Source organism: Corvus kubaryi, unplaced genomic scaffold (genome assembly GCF_017639235.1).
Source record: "Corvus kubaryi isolate FWS band 111438036 unplaced genomic scaffold, C.kubaryi_AGA036_p1.0 69, whole genome shotgun sequence".
NCBI lineage: Eukaryota > Metazoa > Chordata > Aves > Passeriformes > Corvidae > Corvus > Corvus kubaryi.
The window spans coordinates 1,156,526-1,178,061 of record NW_024582057.1 but is presented as its reverse complement, the minus strand read 5'-3'; the positions used below and the strand labels follow the sequence as shown (position 1 = coordinate 1,178,061).

At 41.1% G+C, this 21,536-nt stretch overlaps 1 long non-coding RNA gene across 15 annotated transcripts in view; it reads right to left on the bottom strand.

Moving 5' to 3' along the window:
- Nucleotides 1–2,546: 2,546 nt before the first annotated feature.
- LOC121674587 overlaps nt 2,547–21,536 on the bottom strand; it is a 35,088-nt gene continuing 16,098 nt past the window's right edge. For 10 of the 15 annotated variants that reach the window (XR_006019680.1, XR_006019678.1, XR_006019681.1 and 7 more), the window contains one exon: nt 2,547–20,599. This is a non-coding gene — a long non-coding RNA (uncharacterized LOC121674587). The remainder of the gene's footprint in view (nt 20,600–21,536) is intronic. The other 5 variants (XR_006019690.1, XR_006019686.1, XR_006019689.1 and 2 more) reach the window with 5 other exon arrangements.

Below are 21,536 nucleotides of genomic sequence, written 5' to 3'. Positions count from 1 at the left end.
TTTTTATTTCCCCAGCTTAAAGAATCTCTGGAAAAGTAACTCAAGATAGGACTTGGCACCTGCTTATTATGCTCTGTGCCAAATAATGCATAGAGATCTAGCAAATCAAGTTATTAAATGAGCTGAGCAGGAAGAGCCTGTTTGAAACGGCATAGAAATATGAGCACTCTGCTCAGCAGAGGACCAAAGATGCAAGGATTATGAACTGCAGTCACTGAGGCTTCGTGTTAACTAAGATCAGAGTCAAGAGCGGGAGAAGCAGGAGAGGGAAAATGAGTGTTGTTGAGGCTTGTGTGCTGCTCTTGGCACTGCACCTACTCTTGTTATTGTTACTTTGCTTGGCTTTTAACTGATAAATAAAATATGGAGTAGTGTCTAGAAACACAGAAGACAGTTCATCTAGTGCTGCCTAATTGCCATGTGCTGCAGTTGCTGCTTAAGAGCTATCTTTTTGGAATTAAAATGGGAACCAGTGGCATTTTATGGTCTGGGAGTAGCCATAATGGTTTACAGTAACAGACCATGAATATGGTGGTTGGGAGAAGTATAAAGGCTTTATTCCTAGGCAAATCCAGGGAATGGCATTTAGACAGTCCAGAGAGTCTGGTCTGTAGTTGAACTGAACTGGCACCAGGTTGCTAGAGCAGATTGCATAAGTGCCCCAAAAGGGATGGCAGAGAATAGCTTTCCAACTCCCAAGAGCAGAGGGATCCTATTCAGGGAAGTTGTCTCAGCTGTCAGGGCAGTTTTTCTTCCATGTCAGTGATCTGAAAAATATCTCTATTTTCCCCCTTTGCAACCAAAAGCAAAAGCTGGCTCTTGAAAGACTATTTTAAAAGTAGCAGAGCTACAGGCTTCTGAGGCTTGATCTTCCAAAATTTTAAAGGTGGCTCTCAAAAGCTAGTATTCTGCAAAGAGACACTGTGCAATTTCTGCCTTGCATCTTCCTAAAAGGTGACTGCTGACTAAATAGGGAGGATAATTCACTTGCTATTTTAAAGCTGGGGAAGGTGCAACTTAATTTAATTCTGTAGCTGTATGGTCTCTCCTTTTCAGTATTGGGGAGGAAGTGCTGCTTCTTCCTACTGAAATCCTGTATAGGTGTGATGGACAGAAATCTTGCCAGGAGCAGTGTGGCTGTGCTTCCCTAGGTAGCTGCTCTACCTTCTCAAGAGGACATTCATTTTGTGGCAGTGTACTTGGGAAAAGGGGTGAGCCCTGACTGACTGAACTGTGCTGTGCCTTGAAGAAAACAGAGAGCAGCAGCTTGCATTCTTCAGGGTTTCTGGGGCAGTAGACCAGGAGAGGTCTCCCGTATCTTTTTTCAGCGTGCTTTGGCTTCCCTTTCTTGCCTGGTGAAGGAGGGCCTCCATGTGCTCAGGGCTTTACTCTGAGCTCAGGGGCTGGGTTTGCGAATGGCTTTCGAATGTAAGCCAAAAATATTCATCTGTGCTTGTGTATGTGGAGGCGTGGGGGAGGGTGCGTTGCTCCCTTGTGCAGTCGCACAGAACAAGCCACAATCTGGCATGCTTTTGGTTATTAATAGCTAGAATATGGAAGTAGGGCAAATATCCATCCTGATTTATCCTGACCTGAATAATCCGTATAGTCTTCAGGCCATAGACTAGCGATTCTGTCTCTAGCTGTCACATTCCTGAATTTTAGGAAGTGATATCTGTGACCATTTTGTGTCATGATGATCAATGTCACATTAAAGAAAGAAGCCTGCAGGCAGGCATGTGAGCTGTGTGAGCGCTGCTTGATTAGGGAGGCGCTGGGGTGGGGATCCTGCTCACTGTCACTCCTGCTCCCTGTCACTCCGCGCTGTCTGAGACCATGAGACAAAAGATCCCAAGGGAGAGGTCACCCTGGCCTGGGGCTGCTCTGCTGGGGAGGAGGGAGCAAGAAAGATGCTCTGAGAGGCAGGTCACAGGAGGAGGAAAGGAGTCACAGAGCCGTGAAACAGCACTGAAGGAGGCAGGAGATGTTAGATTCAGGAGTGGGAGTGGGGAGTGAAAGAGGCAGAGATGTGCAAAACCTCGTATCCCTATGGTTAACCATTTCTAGGCATTATCAGGGTATTCAGTTACTAGAAGATGGGCTTTTTCTCTCCTTTTTGTTTGTGAAATCATGAATACATTGAATCTCATATTTTTATTCTCCTCTCAGCTTGCAATATGTTGTTCTTCTCACCTGTTTTTGAAATCATGGCAATTTTTTTACCAAATCTGTAGATTTCCCGTTATGGCCTATGTACATTTCTAGCATGTGAAGAGAGACAAGCAAAAGGGCATTAGTTGTGACAAATCCAGCAAAAAGATGCCCGGGACACAAATCAGAACTCCTCATTTGGTCAGGTTTCCCACTACTTCCCCACGAGCTGACATGATTCTTGAGTGAAGCATGCAAGCTGCAAGAATAGGGTGCACATTTGCATCCTGTTATTGTTCTCAGCGTTATTCTGGCAACAATTTTCTTTTTCTGGATGGGCACACAAAAAAGCAATAAATATTATTGCTGATTACATTTTAGAAACTACAGGCATCGTTAGAACGTAGGCTTATTTATTGAGGATAAAACAAGTATATAGGGAAACGAATTATTGCCCAGATTATTTAAAGCCTGATATTAAATCAAGACACGATGTAAGATACAATACTAGCGTGAAACAAAGATGGTTGTGCTAACAGTCTGCTGTTATTTAAGCCAGCTAGTGAACAAATTGATAGCTTCAAATCACCTAACATTTTGTGCATGTTGTGGTATATTTCTGTTCTGCTTTAACGCAGATAAGTAAATACAGAACTGGTTTCTACCAAGCTATTTTCTGGAGATGCAGTGTTATACCCAGAGCAAATTAGTCCATCTGTAAATACTGTGTTTCAATGCTTGGAGCTTAAATGCCAGTATCCCAGCCTTCCATGCTGCAGCTAAGCAGCCATGGTTACATGTGCCTTCCTACCCAAGGCATAGCAGATGAGGAAGCACTACAGTTCCCCTGGCTCTTCCTTGCAGATTTCACACTCTTCCCCCTACAAATGTGAGCCTCTATTCCCCTTCGCTTGTGGAAAGCTCTCAGCCAGAATGCCAGGCAGGGGATGCTGCCGCTTTCCCAGCACCCAGCCTTTGTCTGGGAGCAGAGGGCCCTTATGGCAGCACTCCCTTTCCTCTCCCAGCCAGGGAAACCACAGGGCCCCCCGTCCTGACCCAGCCAAGGAGGCTGAGATTCCCACAAGCAGGGGAGACGGAGCATGCCGGGATTTTCCCGTTTGTTTTTGAAAGGCAGGTGCTGGCTGTCCGGGTGTCTGAGTGTGTGTCCCATGGGAAGCGTGAACCAGTGCTGGGGCTCTGCAGCTTGGGCTTGTGCTTGTGAGCGTAGTTTGTCAGCGGCAAGCTATTCTTGTTGGATTTCCAAGTAAACATCAGACAGATCCTTACCCCTTTGAGCTGTCACAGTCTGCCAAGAAAACTGTCTGAACTTTGAAATTTCTCCTTTTATTTTCCGCCTTCCTGACCCTGCCTCTGCCGCCGACAGCAGGTCCCTCTTGTCAGGGGAATGTCCTCCAGGCACAACACAGGGAAATGGAGGAGGGGAAATTTCACCTCCAGAAATCCTGTTTGGCGAGACAGGGATGTCTGGGCCTGCGAGAGGGCCGGAGCAGACAGCTCGGAGCAGCCAGGGCTCATGGATGAGCCTCTCCCGGAGCCGGCACAAGCTCCTCTCTCCGGGGAGCGGGGGCAGGGCGGCCGCGTGTGCCCGGTAACAGCGACTCGGGTGACGGGCGACAGCTCACTAAGCTGTCACGGTGCCATGGTAACAGCGTGCACGGCATCCGCGTCCTAAGCAAACACACAGCCTTTGATCAGGTTTGCTCTGATTACACCAGCGGAGTTCAGCTGAGCCGGGGCTCCTCAGAGCTGGGGATTTTGCCGCTTGAAGAATAAGCCCTGTCTCTGTCTCTGCCTCTGCAGGGACGCTTTTATCAGGTGTCGTGTTGCCGTGTCCAGTCCCTATCCAGGGCTAACGGGGAGGGTTAGCTTCGCCATTCTCTGAAGCTGCCGTGCAGGCAGCAGCCTTGGCTTTAGGTTGCCTTCACTCCCACGGCTCCTTAGTGAGGTTCTGGGAGGCCCTACTCAGCACCTGAATACACAGTCATGGGAAGGAGCAAGATTTGAAGGACTTCTGTTGCATGATCCATACCTTCCTTGGTCTTACATGGAGCCTATGACTGAGATAATAAAAGTCTAAAAATGCTAAAGTATCTTGTCCTTTTGCTTGTTTTCCCCGTTAGGATATGACATAAATTTCATAAAGCTAACAGTCTGAATTCTGGAATAGAGAGCATTAGCCATACTCCAGAACAGAACACCTTTTTGATTTGAAAATGTGCAGCTCTGGAAATGGTGTTTGAAGACAGTTTTGTATCATACTTGAGGTGCTGCATGCCAAGTATTTATTAATTACAAAACGTAGTTGTTCAGTTTGGGTCCTTGGAAGTGGTGAGGACTTCTGGCCCTTAGAGATTTCTTTGGTGAACGAATGATCCAGCTCTGCTGAATCAATGGGATTTCTTCCATTGACTTTATACATTTTGGCTAATGTCCAATCTGACCTCCCTCCGCTTCTGTCTGTGTGTTTGAACAGTTAGATCATATTTGGCAGCTAGTAATGTATTTTTGAATCTTTTATACCAAAATGAATCTCACTGTTCAGCAGGTTATCAAAACACAAGTTTGCCTTACTGCAAAGAGAGCATTGCTGTTTGCTTTTCAAAGCCCAGTCTCGTATTTCTGCTCATGTTGGGGAACAACACTGTTAATGACACAAGGAAACAGAGGCATGGTTCATATACATCCTGACAGTGAGCAGGTCTGTAAATACAGAAAGGCAAGGATTCTTTTAGGAAAGAATCCTTGTGATGGATCCATTTGACATAGGCTTACCAAATGTTGCAGGGGGTTGCATCTTTTATATGCCATGCAGGTCAAATCCTTAATAAAAGTCTCCTTTTTCTTGTAATTCATAAAACTTACAAGTTCTTCCCTAAACAAACACTTTCTTCTCTTCCTGCAACCCGCTTCGTCCAGATGTGTGAGGTCTCTGTGCCACAGGACTCTTCTATGCATGGAGGAATTCCTTCAGGTTCCAGCTTAGACTTCAGTTCTGATGATGCCCATCTCCTACCCTTGTCCTTTTCCTTAGAAGATGACTAATAGAGGAAGTCAGTCTGCAGTGGAAGATCTGTGAACAGTTGTTAGAGCTGCAGTTGCCAGCCTCAGTGGTGTTTGTCAGAGCAGAACCCAGACAGCCTAAAGGGTGTGCTGAGCTGAACACATCCTGGTTGCCTGTCATAACATACAGTGTATACCATGCTGACAGTCATTTGTTTTTAGCATAGGTAATCACTGATATGTTCTTTTAAGTGAGATTCATAGATGCTGATTACATTTACTGCATAAATTACTTCATTATTAAAATCAGGTCGTTTGAGCCCCAAAACCATTAACATGCAAACTATTACCATAATTTCATAAGCTAATAAATCAAGCACAGGAAAAGAATTAAGTGGTTCCTAGTGGTAAGTGTTTCTTCAGAGATTAAGAAACACAATTTTCTTATGCATATATTAACATTTTAAAAGTGAATTCATGCAAAAGCAATTTTTCTGCATATATAAAACTTATGTTTAATAGTCTCTATACTCAGCCTCCAGAGCTGCTTCAAAATTAATGTTTTTTTCTCAAATCACTGTACAGGAATTTGATGTCGAACCAGTCAGCCCATTTCTGTATACCCTACCTGTAAAACTCTTTATGCCTTTATTGAACAGTCAAAGTTAAGAAATAAAACAAGCCAAGACACTATTTAAAAGAAAAATAGCTTGGGTTCATCTTACACAATGAACTGTTCATCAAGGTAAATTTTGTATTCTTAATATTAAGCAGTACCAATGAAATTGTAATTTTCTCCATAATTGCAATCGAGAACTGTGGTTGTCATCTTATTAAAATGGTGCATTAAAATTGATTTAACTCTCATTTCTTACACAGTATAATGTAATATTGGCCAGAATAATGCATAGATAGACTCTTCTATTCACATTACTGACTAGTTTTAAAATAATACAGTAACACAACTGTTGCAGGAAAACAAAGAAAATTCCAATGTAAATGAAACTGTAATAAGCAACAGATGACAATGCCTAAGTATTTTACTATATTGCAAGATGTCCATGATTTATTTATGTTTAGCTGGTTTTGTTTTCCAGCTCCTAACCTACTGTTTTGGTTCGTTTAGTTTATTTCTTTTTTGGTATGAGGCACCCAATGTATTTGCTCCAAGGAATAAGGGAATGTGTTTTCAGAATGGTGCTCACCATACTGGTTATTTCAGGTCTCTTGGTTGCTGCAGCAATACCACAGCCCCCCACTTTTCTAGCCCACATGTGAAAAGACACTCAGAGAGCTTTTAGCAATGGTTTGTGCTTGCTGCTGTTTAATGACTGGCTTGACTAAGCCAACACCACACTGACAACTGCCTCTCTGAGGAGGGTTGGCTTGTGCTGTCCCTCTCCCTGCACCAGTTCACCCAGGGGCCAGATAAGGACCACGGCTGGTGGTAGGGAGAAGGTGACAGCAAGTGAGATGTGGGGACACTCCTTGTTGTGGCAGCTGCTTGCTGCCTCAGCTTTGCTGACATTTGGAGCCACAACCTCAGCCCCGGTAGAGCCGGAGCATTGACCTGATCTCACTCATGGGCAGCTGAGCCAGTGGGACAGTCAGCGGTCAGCCTGTGCAGGACAGGAGGCAAAATAGGAGAGGTGGTAGGGTTGCTCTTGTTACAGAGTGATAGATGAATTAGACCTGTGGCTCAGAAGGCCAAGTATTAATTACTTAAGTAAGAAAACAGCAGAGCACTGTTGATATGAAGCTTTCCATATCTGTTGTCCTCACCATTCTGGTTCTGTGTCCCTTCCTCGCCCTTTTGCCCAATCAGAAAGTACACAGATGCTGTAAATCTCCCAAATTACTAGCATTCTTCTTACCTTCCCACTGCTGCAGGATTCAGTGCCTCATTCCTCAATTATGGTCTCTTCTACATTCTTCATTTCAAACCAGATATTGAACTACTTCTGCTCCTGGCAGGTCTTCAGCTTGTTTGGAGGCTGTGTGTGCTATTGTATATGCATAAATCATTTGAATCTGTTCAAGATTCTCCTGGGTTGTGTTTCAGGTATGTCTCCAGAGGAGTTTATCAAAACTCCATTCCAGGTCATAAACTCATTTTTCAGTGTTTGTGTAATTAACTGCACAGCAGACATGATGTATCTAGCACAGGGCAGGTGACAACACCCATGTGAAATGAGAATTTTCTAATCAAAATGTGAGTAATCGCAGTAAAATGGTTATGGAGTATTTGGCAGTGTTGCTTTCCATATTGCTGAAGCTGAATATTAAAAAGGAGACTTGATATCTTGTCTGGACAAATTGGCATGATTTGGGCATTTTTACAACTGAGCAGTCCCCCTTGAAGATAAATGGAGGTGACTGCAAATGCAAAACCTGGCTTGATTGCTCTGTTCATATATAGTATAATCCCACTGAAGTCAAAGGCAGATTACTCACCTGAATAAAATTTCTGGGTCAGGTTCCACATTTGCATGAATGAATATGTGTAAAAACAAGAATTTGAATTTCCAGGATTCTATAATAATTATACTCAGGTAACACTTCTATCTTCCCTTTTAAAATGCTAAAGAGTCTTTTTAATGTGGAACACCCAAGGTGAAGTACTTCACTTAGCCAGACAGTGTCCTAATTTTCAGTAGTGTGTGAAGGAGAAGGTTCCTCCAGGCAGTGTTTAGTGCACCTACCCAAACTTCTGCTCTCACTGCCTCTCAGAGGACTCCGTTCCTCTCCACGTGCTGGAGGGGAAACCTCAGAAGACGTTTAGGTGGCAATAAAAGGCATTTCTGCCCAGGTTCATTGAATGTTCTCCCAAGAGAAAAACAGAGAAAATAGTTTGAACCACAGCACTTATGTTTCACTGTTGGGTTTTTTCCCCTGTTGTTCATACTGCCATCCTTTCTCTTTCACCTTATTTATCCTTTTTCTGTGTAAACTTTTTCCCTCCTGACAAAGTGGTGATTTCAGCTTCGATGTAATTTCTAGCATATACTGGTTTCTGGTGCACCTATTTATCAAGGCTTACTAAGCAATGGAAAAGGATATTTAAAAAAATCAGTGTTTGCATGACAACTTATTCATTAGCTTAAAAGCTTATTCATTCACCAGTTTGACCACTTCTGAACTACTACTAGCACATCATATTCACTTTCTGGTTCATGAAGGAAGAAAATGGAGACAAGTGGGCTATGTTCTCTGTGCGATCACAGTGCACATTGGTGGCAGGAGGCTGAACAAAAGTTCAAATCCATCTCTAATGGATTCCTTTAATACAAAAAACTGCTTTACATGTATCTGTGTGAGGGCTGCACTGTACACACAGAGGTCAGAGCCAGGAAGGCCAGGAAGAGTCAGGCTGAAGCATTTGGTTTCCTTGGACTGTTTTCTTCTTGTGTGTCTGCAGTGGCCGCTGTGCTACCATGTACCTGTGTAACCCATCCCAGGAAACACGGATGTTTCTCAAGCACCACTATCAGAAGGGAAGCAAACTGTCATCCTACTCCAGCTGCTTTATTTTACTCCAGCACAGAAAATGCTGGTGGGGAGGGATGCTGTGTAAGAAGCAGTGCTATACTGCTCCCGTAAGATGTTCAAAAGTAGGCTCATTCTTCACAACTAAAATTACAATTTGCCTCTTTTTAAGATTGTCATTCTCACAGTTATCCTCTGCATACATCATTTTAGTTAGAACTAAGTAACTTTGGATGGTTGAGGTGGAGACTGGATCATCCATGAGAGGTTCCTACAGGAGAGGAGGCACAAAGTCCCTTGGGACCTCAATGAAAATCTCTGTGGCCATTTCAGTAAGTTGCTTTGTTACCAAACCTCCTCATTATTAAGCTAGTTACCCAGCTCAACCATCACTCCATTTCTGAATTGGCAAATATTTCTTTTAGAGCAAAACAGATGTATAGTACCTGCCACTTAAAAGAAATAAATCCACAAATAGCAAAATACAGGAAAGTGTTTGCTGAGCACCAAAGCTTTTGTGTCAGAAAAGAGTTCAAGAAAACTAGGATATACATAGTACTCCTGCTTTCTTGCAGGTTTTCTGATGCAAATTTGAATTACGATATTGAAGGTGACTGTGGAGTTTGGGTAAGTGCCTGCTGAAGTTCTCTGATGTGGTATAAATGGCCTTGGATGATCAAAATCTGATCCTCATGCATTATATTGACTCCATTTCTGGTTTTGGGAGTATATGAGCTGCATGAACCATTCAGGAATAAGAACCAGTTCACTCAAATGGTTCTCTCTTAGTTACACATCAGAAGTCATGTAGTTTCTCCATTTTCATACATAACCTTAAATGGGTCAATAAACTTTATATTTTTATGAGTGTATTTGATTTTTTCGTGGGGAGAGGTCTTAAATATCAAGATACCTGAAAAATTATTAGACTAAGAACACAGTGGTTTTGTAAGGTTAATTTTATTTAAATACAATTCAGATGCTTACTTGACACCTTAAGAATTTCTGTAGAATTTTATGCAAAGCAATGGGATTGAATATTCTTAAAATATCATAATAATCTGCTTGTGCTTTCTTTACTGTTCTGTGAGCCACTCACTGGAAGTGGTGAAAAACCTTTTCTGAATTTATTGCAGATGACCTCTGGTTCCAGGTTCTTCCTCAAGAAAAATTGTAAGTTCTTAATCAAACTGAAAGATTTTAAGGTAAACCGAGAAGGACAAAGAAAACTGCTCCACCAAGGCCAGAAAGTGAACCCACAGGAGTTATCAGAATGGTTGTAATATATCCCCCATTGAAAACTGGAGGTGTGGACTATTCTTAATTTTTATGTGATGCATGTTAGCTCACCTTTGTTTACCAATCCATCATGGACACTGTAGAGGACGATTACACATAATAATACATGTTTAGAATATAACTGATGCTTGCAATTGGCTCAGTTAGTAGCATGTCCCCTTGTTTCAGCTGGTTCTCTGAGCATTGGGGACCCATTTTTAAACCAGAACACTTCTGCTCACTTTCCCAATACCTTTGGAAAGTTCCAAGAGTGTCATTCAGAGTGCAAAGACAGTCAGCTCTTGACACTGTGGCTTGGCTGGGTGCTGGCTGACCACGGTCACTGAAGAGTTTCGGTGTGGTAAGGCATCAGGAATCCAACCCAGCAGCAGACACCTTGTGGTTTTTTGGTGGGCAACCATGCAGAAATGTCACTCAGTGGTGCAAGGATAAAGTGAGGACAGCTCTACCAGCAGGGAGGAGGGAGCTGGCTTGTCACCTGAAGGGGAAACATGGAACTGCAACCTATACAGGTAGCTACTGTGTGGTTTCCCACACCCAGAGGAGATATGTACTGCTGGTGATATGAACTTCATGCTGTCCATTGAGAACCCTGTTTATCAGCATGGGGTATCAGCTTTAAAAGATCTGATGCCTAAATGAAGATATAAGATGTCTGTGCATTATCGTAACAGAAAAAGTCTTATCTTGCACTACAGGTAAATATTACTGCCACAGTGGACTGCATTTTTAGGAAATCTGAAGAGTGGATAGAGTGACAAGCTTATTACAACTGACACGTGTATGTAGTTTTACACTTTTGATTACACAGATTCTGCTGAAGCGAACCAACATCAGCTAAGTTTGTTTGCTGGTATGACATATCCTTTCCTTCTCTTCAAGTCTTGTGTATGTAGAACTGCAGCACTGAGTATAGGACCTTTACTTCCAGGCAATGCTAAATAAAGTCAGCCAAGAAAGTTAAGGTAAAACAAGTGAATTTGGGATGTGAATCCAACTTCTGTAAATTAAAATGCACTAAAAGGCTTCTGTGTGGTTTAGTTCCTCCTGGTGTAGTGCAGCTGTAGGCTGTAGAGCTGCTCAAGGCCTGAGCTCACTTCTTGTGATTGTTTGCTGTTAAAATTAATGAACTTTAGAAAAACCCTAGGAGTGAGATAAAAAAAGTTGAAATGTTCTAATTGAACACTGAAAGGAAGAGAAGAATGTCTTACCAAATTACTTACCTAGGTATATTTAGTTGGAAAGGATACAACGTTGCTGAAATAATGTCTCCTTCTCCAGTTCATAAAACTCCTAACAACAATGGCACTTGCCTAAAAGGTATCTTGGAAGCTGAATTCAGTGTGAAAACCATGGATAAATCAGGGCAGATATTCCTGAAGTGATTCCAAAGTAAACGTATATATTTACATATTTTATTAATGTTTTACTAATATTTATTAATATGTTATCCTTGAGAAGAGATGGCTTAGGCGGGATCTTATCCATGTCTATAAATACAGGAGGGTGCAAAGAAGACACAACTGGTCCCTTCTCACTGGTATCCAGGGAAGGGTAAGAGGCAGTGGGCACAAATTGAAACAAAGGGAATTCCATTAAACAGAAGAAGAAACTTTTGTCCCATGGGGGTAATCAAACACTGAGTCAAATAGGAAGTGGAGTCTGTGTCTTTGGAGAGAGTTCAGTATGCAACTGAATATGGCCCTGAGCAACCTGCTACCTTTTGGACCCTGCTTTGAGAGGGGTTGGACCTGAAGATCTCCAGAGGTCCCTTCCCACCTTAGCCTTCTGTGTCTCTGTGTAGGCATGATGCTGTTAGCAATCTTCTAGGGAAGAGATATGAACAAAATTTTAGTGTCTAGAATTTCCTCTGCCATCATCTTATTTACAGAACTCAATGCCTTAATATGGGGTTTTAATTATTGAGTTATTCTTTCTGTGATGCAGCAAAAAAGGTGATTCAAATGTAATCTTTTGAATATTAAAATGAGAAATTAAAATGTTATGCCACCATTTTTTTTGTAGCATTCATGTTCAGTTGTCAATGATCTGGTCATTGGTGTTATCTTTTCTCTGCAAGAAGTATGACCTTCAGATGTTCACTGATTTTTCATTTTGGATGATTTATGACATATTCCTTTTGACAATATGTACACTCATCTTGCTAGTTCCAGGATAGTGTAACATGATAGAAATGGAGTGGAACCATAAATGACTTAGGAAATTTCAGTAGTTTTTGCATTTTTCCCAAACTGGCTTGTTTGACATCTCTATTCCAATATTTCGACTTTGCTCTCTTGCTAAACAACCCAGATGTTCAAACACCAGTTAAAGAGAAGCTGTATCCACTTAATGGAAGCGTGCAAAGATCCATAACACTGGAAAGAAGTGGAACTTCCCCTAATTTAGTCTACTGTCTATATTTATCACTGTTCATTTGCTATGTGCCTTCCCTCCCACCCCAGCTGCCACCTCACAGATGGCATTCCCAGCAAAAGAAACAGTTCGGATTCAGTACACTGTCATCTGGAAATGTCAGCAGATGACAGGGAGAGGGGAGGAAGAGGAGGGCTAGCTCTACATTTTTTCAGGACAAAACTTGACTTCAAATTCTACTCAGTCACCACAGAGTTCTGGGGATTACTGGGGTGATGTGGAGTGGGGGGCACAAAGGGAGCAAGAAAGAGTTTGATACGGTGCATATAGTGACCTTTGTTATGCTCTGAGGCTTGCTGGATAAAAATTTCCATACTGTGCAGTTATTTACTTCTGTCTCTATAACAGCTTTAATTTATTAAAGGACTTAAAAAAAAAAAAAAAGAGGGTTTTGTTTGCCCTAGAAACCAAGTGAAAACAATGAGGAGGAAGAAGGCATCTCTGCAAAGTTGACACTATTAAGCCCAGGCACAAAGTGGAACGTTTGCAGTGCCTATGAACAGATGTTTAATGACAAGCAAATAAAACAATAATTCTTAAGCAATGATTTATTTCTGGTTTAGTTTTTTAGTGCCTTTTACTCAGCCCTTTCATATTAGTCACTTCTATATGCTTTTAGTGTTGTATGCTGGCCCAAGTGTTACTGACAAAAACGTGATGGGCCTGGAGTTTGATACAAGGAAAAAGACAGGGCAAGTTTTTAGATTTAAGGATAATGTAGCCACAGGTGTCCAGTATTTGTCTTCTGAAATTCAACTTTCAGATGTCACTAACTATGCTAAATTCTCATTCTGAAGGCTGAAGTCTCAAAAACTTGTGTGCCTCAGAGTGAAAAGTTTCAGATACTGTATTATTTTGTTGAACAAGGCTAAGGGAAAAGGTTGCTGGGCTTGGCATCTTAAAAACATTCTTGCAGCTGTTGCTCTGGGGAGCTGTGGTACCTTCATGTGTTGCAACAAGGGCTCAATATTCAGCACATTTTAACAGCAGGAGGGGTTTTGGCTGCCTTGTGAAAATTCATTCAAAATAGCACTCAGAGTACAGGCTTCTGAGAAATACTCACTCATAAACACACAGAAGATGCTCCCCAGCTGCAGTGGGGTCACTGAGGCACCCAGCCTGAGAGCAGAGACAGATGTCCTTTTCAGTGACTCAAACTAGAGCACTCTAAGCAGGTATTGGCCCATCTGCTCCCATATCTCAGATGTCGTGGCTGATTATCTGAACACTCGAGCTCTGTTACAGTGAAAATTCAGGGAAGCGGTGCCCTTCACTGACAATGACATCTTAACAGCCCCCAGCTGCTCATTCCCAGCCTATGCCCTCCTTTAGCTCTTGTAAAATTGTTTATGGGGCCAACAACCTGGATCCTGCCCTGCCACACTCCCCAAAACGATCTGATTATTTTTAGCCTGAACTGACTCTCACACCCGGTTCAGTGCAGGGATGACTGTGGTTAGATTTGCTAGAGGACAGCTAGCTGTTTGTGCCCTGCCATCAGGGAGATGGTCTTTTCCAGGCCCTGCATTTTCCTCTTGCTTTTTAAGTGCAGATGACATGAGGAGACCCAACTGTGTTTGTACACGTTCTGCAGTCACGAGAGCAAGGGGAGCAGCTGAGGGCTGGCATCCCGCCCTGCCGAAGGCAGGCAGCTGCAGCTGGTAATCCCCTGGACTGCCACTGCAGGGCTTGATAAAGCTGCTCTGGCAGAGCACATCAGGCTCTTTGCTTGCTCTCCTACCACCCTAAAAGCTAACTAAGCCTTAATAAGGCTTAAGTATAAAGTCGAAGTCTCTGCTGGTGCCACGAGCACTTCATTACGCCCAAGAAACGTAGCAACATTTCTATTTTGCACCACCAGCACAATTCTTCATTGAGCAGGAGGAAAATTTTCTCAATGTGGTTGGGTAAAATCCCCGGAATTGGAACCAGAAAACACAGGACTATGTGACTAGATAATCAATCTGCTTTCTAATCATAACCCAAAGATCTCCCGTTGTCACTTGGACAGGTCACTTAGAAACACAGGTCTGTGTTTGTAACCAGAAAGTCGCTGCACTAGAAATAGATGGATTTTTTTGAAAGCAGTGTAAAGGTACTTCACAGTCTTTGTGCATTGTGAAGAGTTTCTATGTGGAAAGAAGTTTGTAGCACTGGTGCTAGTGCTGCTTTCTCCATGTAGTCCATGGATTCAGGAGGTCTGTGAGCTTTTTACGAAAGATCTGTGCAAATTTACCTATGAAGAGTCAGGGAGTTTTGATTTGCTACCTAAACCTGAGCCGTTTCACTAGGAAGAAGAAGAAAACGAGGAGTCTGCTGACAGCTATGACTGAAAGACACTGATTTGGTGAAGCATTCATTTGTGGTATAAATGACTGCATGCTAATTTCCCAGGCAATCTAGCATGTGTGTCCATAATGGGTTTACTCATCTCCTGGGTTCTCAAGGTGGTTTCTCTGTGACCTGAATTCTTGGGATGCAAATAAAATTCTCAGTGAATTTAGGTAGTACATGACAAACCTTGTAAGCAGGAGCAATCTGTGGATTAGGTGAATATATGGAGTTTGAATAGGCATATAAATTTTTTTAAACATTGAATGATGATTTTAAAAACAAACAAATAAACAAAGATCCCAGGAAACCAAGCTCCAATTCTTTCTCCTGTCTAATTAAATTTTACGACCTCCCTTTTTAAACAGCATATGGGACACAGATTTCCTAGTCAGCTGGGGATCAGTTAGGTACGTGTCTGCGTGTTATTCAAGTTCCAGCTGATTAAGCCATTGCGTATACCAGAAGTTTCTTGTGATATTTGTACAGACTGTCACAGACAGCAAAGTTAGCTTGGAGCTTTTTGACAAAATGAGTTTCATCCAAAAATGCCTCTATTTTTCTTAGCCAAAACTTTGTCAGAAGTAGGTCAAATCAGATTTCAAGGCCATGAAAAATTAGTTTTTATAAAGCAAGATTTTGACACATCAAATTAAAAATTTTGGTTTTCCCTAAAATGGATTTTAGTTATAAGACATAAGTATAGTTGAAATGCTTTGAAAATCATCTAAATGAAGTATTTCTATTGACATTTAGGACATTAATAGTAGTAGTAGTAGTAGTAGTAGTTAATAAAATTTGTCAAGTTTTTGATTATTTTGTCACAGTTTAAGAAAGACAGCTTTCCGCAAGGTTGGAAAGAGTCCAAATCCCATCCTAGTTCAGCCCATTATATGGTAGAGATCTGAAACCAAAACTTAGTAGAAGAGAATGAAGGAGAACACATAAGTGTACTCAGGAAAAAAAAGGAATGAGGTATTCTTGTTCTACTTGCCCTTCACATCTGCTGCCTAGTCTTTAATCATTCATTAGCAGCTTTTAGTTCTGGTACAATTCTTATCAGGTATCTATTCCTACAAGTGAAGCATAATAGTAATGAATAATGGGGATACATTATTTTAGCAACTGTTCCTGATTCTGTTTAATGACTGAATACAAAATGGCTTCTCTTCCTTCTAATGTGGCTATTTAATTTAGATGTACTATGGATAACTGCTTACAGAAGTCATTCCTTAAAACAACAGGAAACTTTTTCATGTTTACATATCTCATACAATAACGAAATACCTTTTGTATTTTTCTCAAGGTTATACAGAAAGCAACCTATTGTGTTCACTATGGATCATTAGGGAATTGCATTACAAAAGCAAAATTCTCTCTCAGTGTATGTCATGAAAGAAATTGCTGGCTAACTTCAGGTTATGATGTTTGCTAAATGACTGCAGTTTTATTTCACTGGTTGAAAATGCAAAAAAAAAAAAAAATTCATTTTAGTTCAAAGCAAAGCGTTTCCTATGAATTATAAAGTTTAAATTACTTGACGCAGTTATTTGACCTAGAAATTGGAGTGAAAGAAAGTTTAGGTGGGACAACTAGAGGTGAGCAATTTAAGTCTCACTGTGAAGAATTGTAGAAGAAGCATGTACCATCAGGGATATTTTCTTGAGTGTATGGGAAAAAGGGAACAGGTTTCAGCTGAGGCTTGTACTGAAAACGATCCATGGAAATGAAAGCTGCAGGTCCCACAGCTTCCTGGCCTCACTTTGTCGCTGTACTGTGTAGATCCTAGAAAATGCCCTGTGAGAAAAGGGCTGCAGGAAAGGGGGACTGCAGACCCTGCACCATTGCTTCTCTTTTCTCTCTTCCTTTTGGTAGAGGTTGGTGCATGGAAAGCTCAGTTAATGGTCAATTGACAGTCTCATGTGCAATGAGCTCACTGAAAACTGCTTTGTCAGGCTGGATTTCCAATTTTGCTGTGTCAGCCAACATGGAATGTTCTGGGTGGGCTCTCAGCTGCTGTGCCTTGTTATAGATCTGCAGAAGTGCGTGAATCCCGAGTAATTCACACTGTGTAAGGATTTCTTTAACAGAACGAATATGAAAGAACATTTTGTATTTAAACATTTTCCATGACAGAGGACTGACATGACCAAGACCATTTTATTGGGTTACATAGCTATATTACCTCAGGTTTTTTTTTTATAAAAAAAGGCAGATAATGTTAAGTTTCTATTGGTTTTGCACTTCTGTATATTAATATATTTTTCATTTTCAATGTATACTTATTTGTCCATTTGCAGAGGGGGTTTTTTGCTGGTTTTTTTTAACTTGTGTTGACAAAGTTTTGACCTGAGAATTAAGTTTCTTTCAGTTTAAGGACACATTACAATTTTCTTGCCATTTCACCAGCTGGGAGGAAGGGAATATTTTTCTCTTTTTCAGGCATGAAGAATTATTTTCTGTCTCCTCATGTGTGGTGTCGTTTTTTACTCTGAGAGTTACAGAATATATGCAAGTTTAATTCTGCTTTACCTTTTCTTTACATTACTTGGTGATCCTGCTCTCTTAGCAAAATCTACTTAGTATTTTCAGTCTTAATTCTGTTTGGAATCCTTTATCTGACTCTTGTTATCTTGTTATACAGCTTAACTCAAGTGAATCCATGGAGGACTCCTCACAGACTGCAGAGGCTACTTCAAAAGCAGGATGTAAGAAGGGCTGTTCTGGCTCAGGCTGAACCATCTAGGTTCATCTAGCCAGGCTAGTCCATCTAGCCAGGTATTCTGGCTCCAAGAGTGATGAAAAGTGGTCAAAAATGGAGGATAATTACTAAAGATTATTATAAAACAACAATCATGTAGTGATAACTACCTGCCTTGTGTTCTGAACTTCTAGCAATCTGACTTCCAAAGTCAGAGGTAGAGACTTTCTATTTAACAAGTACTGATGGATGAGTTTGTCCAGGAGATCTTTAACTCATGCCAAATTCTGTAAACCACAGCATTTTGTGGCAAAGAGGTTCAAGGTTACCACCATGCTGTATGAAGAAATGCTTTTGGTTTCATTTGTTTTCAAACAGCTAATGATTTGATGCATCCTTGTTCACTGCCTCCCATGATACAAAAAAGTTCCATTCCCTATTTGACCTGTCTTTGCTACTCATGATTTTAGAGAGTTCACTTCTTTGACTTCTCTTTGCCAAACTAATCCTAGTTTTCGTTATCCTTTGAAATTGCTACAACTTAGTATTCTATTTCTTCTATTTTCTCTTTCTTAGAAACAGTTATATAATTTTCAGTGATCTCTCCAATATAAGCTGTATAATGGGCTTCCAACAAGGGAACGTCCTTGAGTTTATAGCAAACAGGGATGCAAAGAATTCCTGCAGCTCACTGGCATGACCTTCTCTCTCCTGTGTGCTCCTTTTATATCTTAGCAATCTACTACAACATTCTTCGACAAGTGTCTTGCTTGCTACAGAAAAGTATTAGCTACAAGTTTTTGATGGCTGTCAATGTCTTTTTGGGCATGTGATTTATTAGGGCTTATTTTCACCTTAAACTTTGTGAGGGATGTAATCTTTGGTAAAAAACTACTTCTGTAACCACAGCAGCTTTTTCGAAAGTGCCTTCTCTGAGGCCTTGAACTGCTGGGAGGTATCTTCCTCTTGGGCTTGTCACTTTTGATACATCTTTTACAAGCTTCCACTTTCTTTTTCTTAACCTTGATTACTACTGTAGTAGATTTTCTGGGGGAGGTTTATTGCTCATGCATGCATAATAAGTCTAATTTCATTACAGTTATTGTTAACATAGTTCTTTCATACAGAAGGATTCACATGACAGGTCAGATGGCTTTCATGGTCTGCTTCACGTACTGTGGCTGTGGATTTTTTCCCCAATTACTTTTCCTTTCATTTAAGATGATGCGACCATCTACCTTTTTCAAGTTGTTCTGACTGATGTTTAAAAATGGAACATGTGTCTTTTTCTCTCAACTCACTACCTTTATTTATTGGCATAATTGTATTATTTACAATACCTGTATTTATAAGGCAAGAGGAAGGTGTTGAAGTTCTTCCACACAAGGAGCAGCTGGCAAGTGTCAGTAACTCAACCTGCAGGGCTGAGCCTGGCATGTTTCCTGGCCATGTCCCGGGAGCTGTCCTGTTGTGCTGCTTGGGACAACGCTGCCCAGGGTGCTCAGCCACCCACTGCAGGGTTTGGAGCAGGGGCGTAGGAACACTGGCCTTCCAGAGAGGCCAGGGTTTACAGTTTCCCTCTGACCAAGGTCTCTGGGCCAAGTTCCACCCAGAACACCTTTGTGGAACTGCAGTACACATTAATAATAACATAGAGACATATGGGGAGCGGGCAGGCTGGTGCATGAGGCATGCTAACTGCAAAAAGCCAAATTTGAGGAAGTAATTTGAGAGAGTGCTACCAAAAAGTATTTGTCATTTTAAAGTGTGTTTCCCTGGTGCTTTTGCACTTGATTGATGGATTTACCTCACCTGAAATGTACTCTGAAAGGCTCTGGCAGTTCAGCAGGCAAGAAAACTTCAAATAAGTACTTGTAGCTGTATCTGAGGTGATGAAAGCTAACCTGAAGGAGAGGAAAAGGTATTGAATGATTATATGCTTCTGGAGGAAATTAGAAGTTGAAAAAATACTTTTTTTTTTTCAAAAATCACATACTGGAGATGTCAGGGGAGATGTACTTAAATGAAAACTTGCATCCCAAGTACAACTGCGCTATCATTAGCATGGTTATTGGGTTGGGCCTGATAACAAAATGCACCCTCTATTTTGTTATTAGTTTTTACATCAAGGCGTTACAACAGCAGTAGGTGAGCAGGACATAGGAACTATGCTCATTTTCTTTGGAATGTGCCCTACACTGTCAAATACAAGTAGAAAGCTATAAAGGAGCCAATAAGGTTCAGGGAGGGCTCAGTTCTGTTTCAGATTTTGCAAGGTTGCACTGTCCCCCTTTTTGAAACATACTGGGAAGGTCACAAGGACCATCAACCTGAGAGCATTTAAGACAGTAGTATAATTATAGTAATGCACAAATGAATGAAATTCTTGTTTTATGAGACTCTCTTGTCTTCCCTCATGCTTCATTTTAGTGAAAGAGGCTTTATGTCTAGACAGGCAAAGACTTGAGACCTACTTTTATCCCAATCAATTTGCTTGTGCTCATTGAGGGCTTTAAGAAATCTTTGAAACCTTCAAGGGATCTGTGTTTTTTTGAGCAACCTCAAGCATACTTTTTCAGGACAAGACCCAAGCAAATTTTTGCAGGATCATAATTTTTTTTCCTCCCCTTGTAAGCTTTTAGTACTGAGCTGTCTCGAAACATGTGCAGAAATAATCCTCTGCCAAGGTGTGGGATCCTGTAACCACTCTGGCTTCAGGTTACCTGTAAACTGAGAAAGACATTCTTAAATGTTCTTAAACTTGATGAGAGCACCCTTTATGTTCCAGCAGAAATTAAAACTTGTAGTCAAAGATGGATCTGGAGAGAGAGCATTCCCTATGCGCATGTTGATTCAGATATTCTTAGTGTGGGAAGTGTATCTGTCTAGGCCTAGAGCTTTAGGTGACCACATTTTGTCTCCTAGAAATGCCAGTGTTTCTGTCTGGCCATCCCTCCTCATCTGCTGGGGTCTGGATCTTAGTCACCAAGCTGGTCCTTGTCCAGTCTGCTTCGAGAGATGAGGTCCAAAGGCATGTGAGTGAGAGCCCAGTCTTTTGAGATGTTTTGTGCCTTTAGCTCCTAGTGACACTGGACTACAATGCACCTTTATATCTCTTTCAGTGTCTTCTTTAGGACTTTGAAAGCAGTTCCTCAGCAGCAGAGTCCAGAGAGCCTGCAAGAGTCCATAGGCAGTGAGTGACCGAAGCTGTATGTGGTAGTCTGAAGCAGCTTTATTGCAACACTGCAGTGAAACCATCCAAACTGAGCTCTTTTTATAAAGTGCAGTATTGTTTGCCAGACTGACGTTAACATGCATGATTTAAATGATGGCACAAGCAAAACTTCGGCTCAAAATGGAGATATTAAAGATACCAAAACATTATCTTTCCTCTTGCCAATGAGAACAGCTGGCAGGATGGGTTTATTGAACAAAATTTTGGCCAGCAGACAAAGGTTATCGTTTTCACAGACTTTCCTTCTGAAATGCAGGATTAACAAAACATGCTATTTTTTTATTTCAAAATTGGAGGGTTTGTGTCTTTCATCTGGTCAAATTTAGCTTAAAAGTGAAAATAATATCAAAGTTACATGCACCATAGGGAGACTGTTAATGTGGTAACAAAGGGCATTTGGCCAGTTAAAATAATAAAAGACTATACAGCTTTCCCAGTGATGGCTGGAGCCCAATTAGTACTTTCCAAGTAGAGCCACAATATTCCTTTCCAAATTATGCGGTTTGGCATGATTCAGAGTGAGTAAACTTACTTTCCTACAAGGGGAAAAATATAATTAAGAGAAAAAACAAGGTCATGCAGTATTATGCTTCAAGTAAGCAATAATACACCATGGGCTGTACATTAGTCAATATTCATACATCTTGGACAGGCTGAGACAGAGACAAAGCAATGGCTCATCAAACAAGAAGATACATATATTATCTTAATAAATCTATGTGCAAAAGTGAAATGCAAATGGTAGTATTATTTCCTTACTAGATTATTTTAAGGGAATATATGTTCAATGTTCATGTGTATAGCACTCATAAATATTACTTTAAATATACCTTTTCTGTTAACATTTTTTACTTTTTAATAACAAGTGGATTTGCT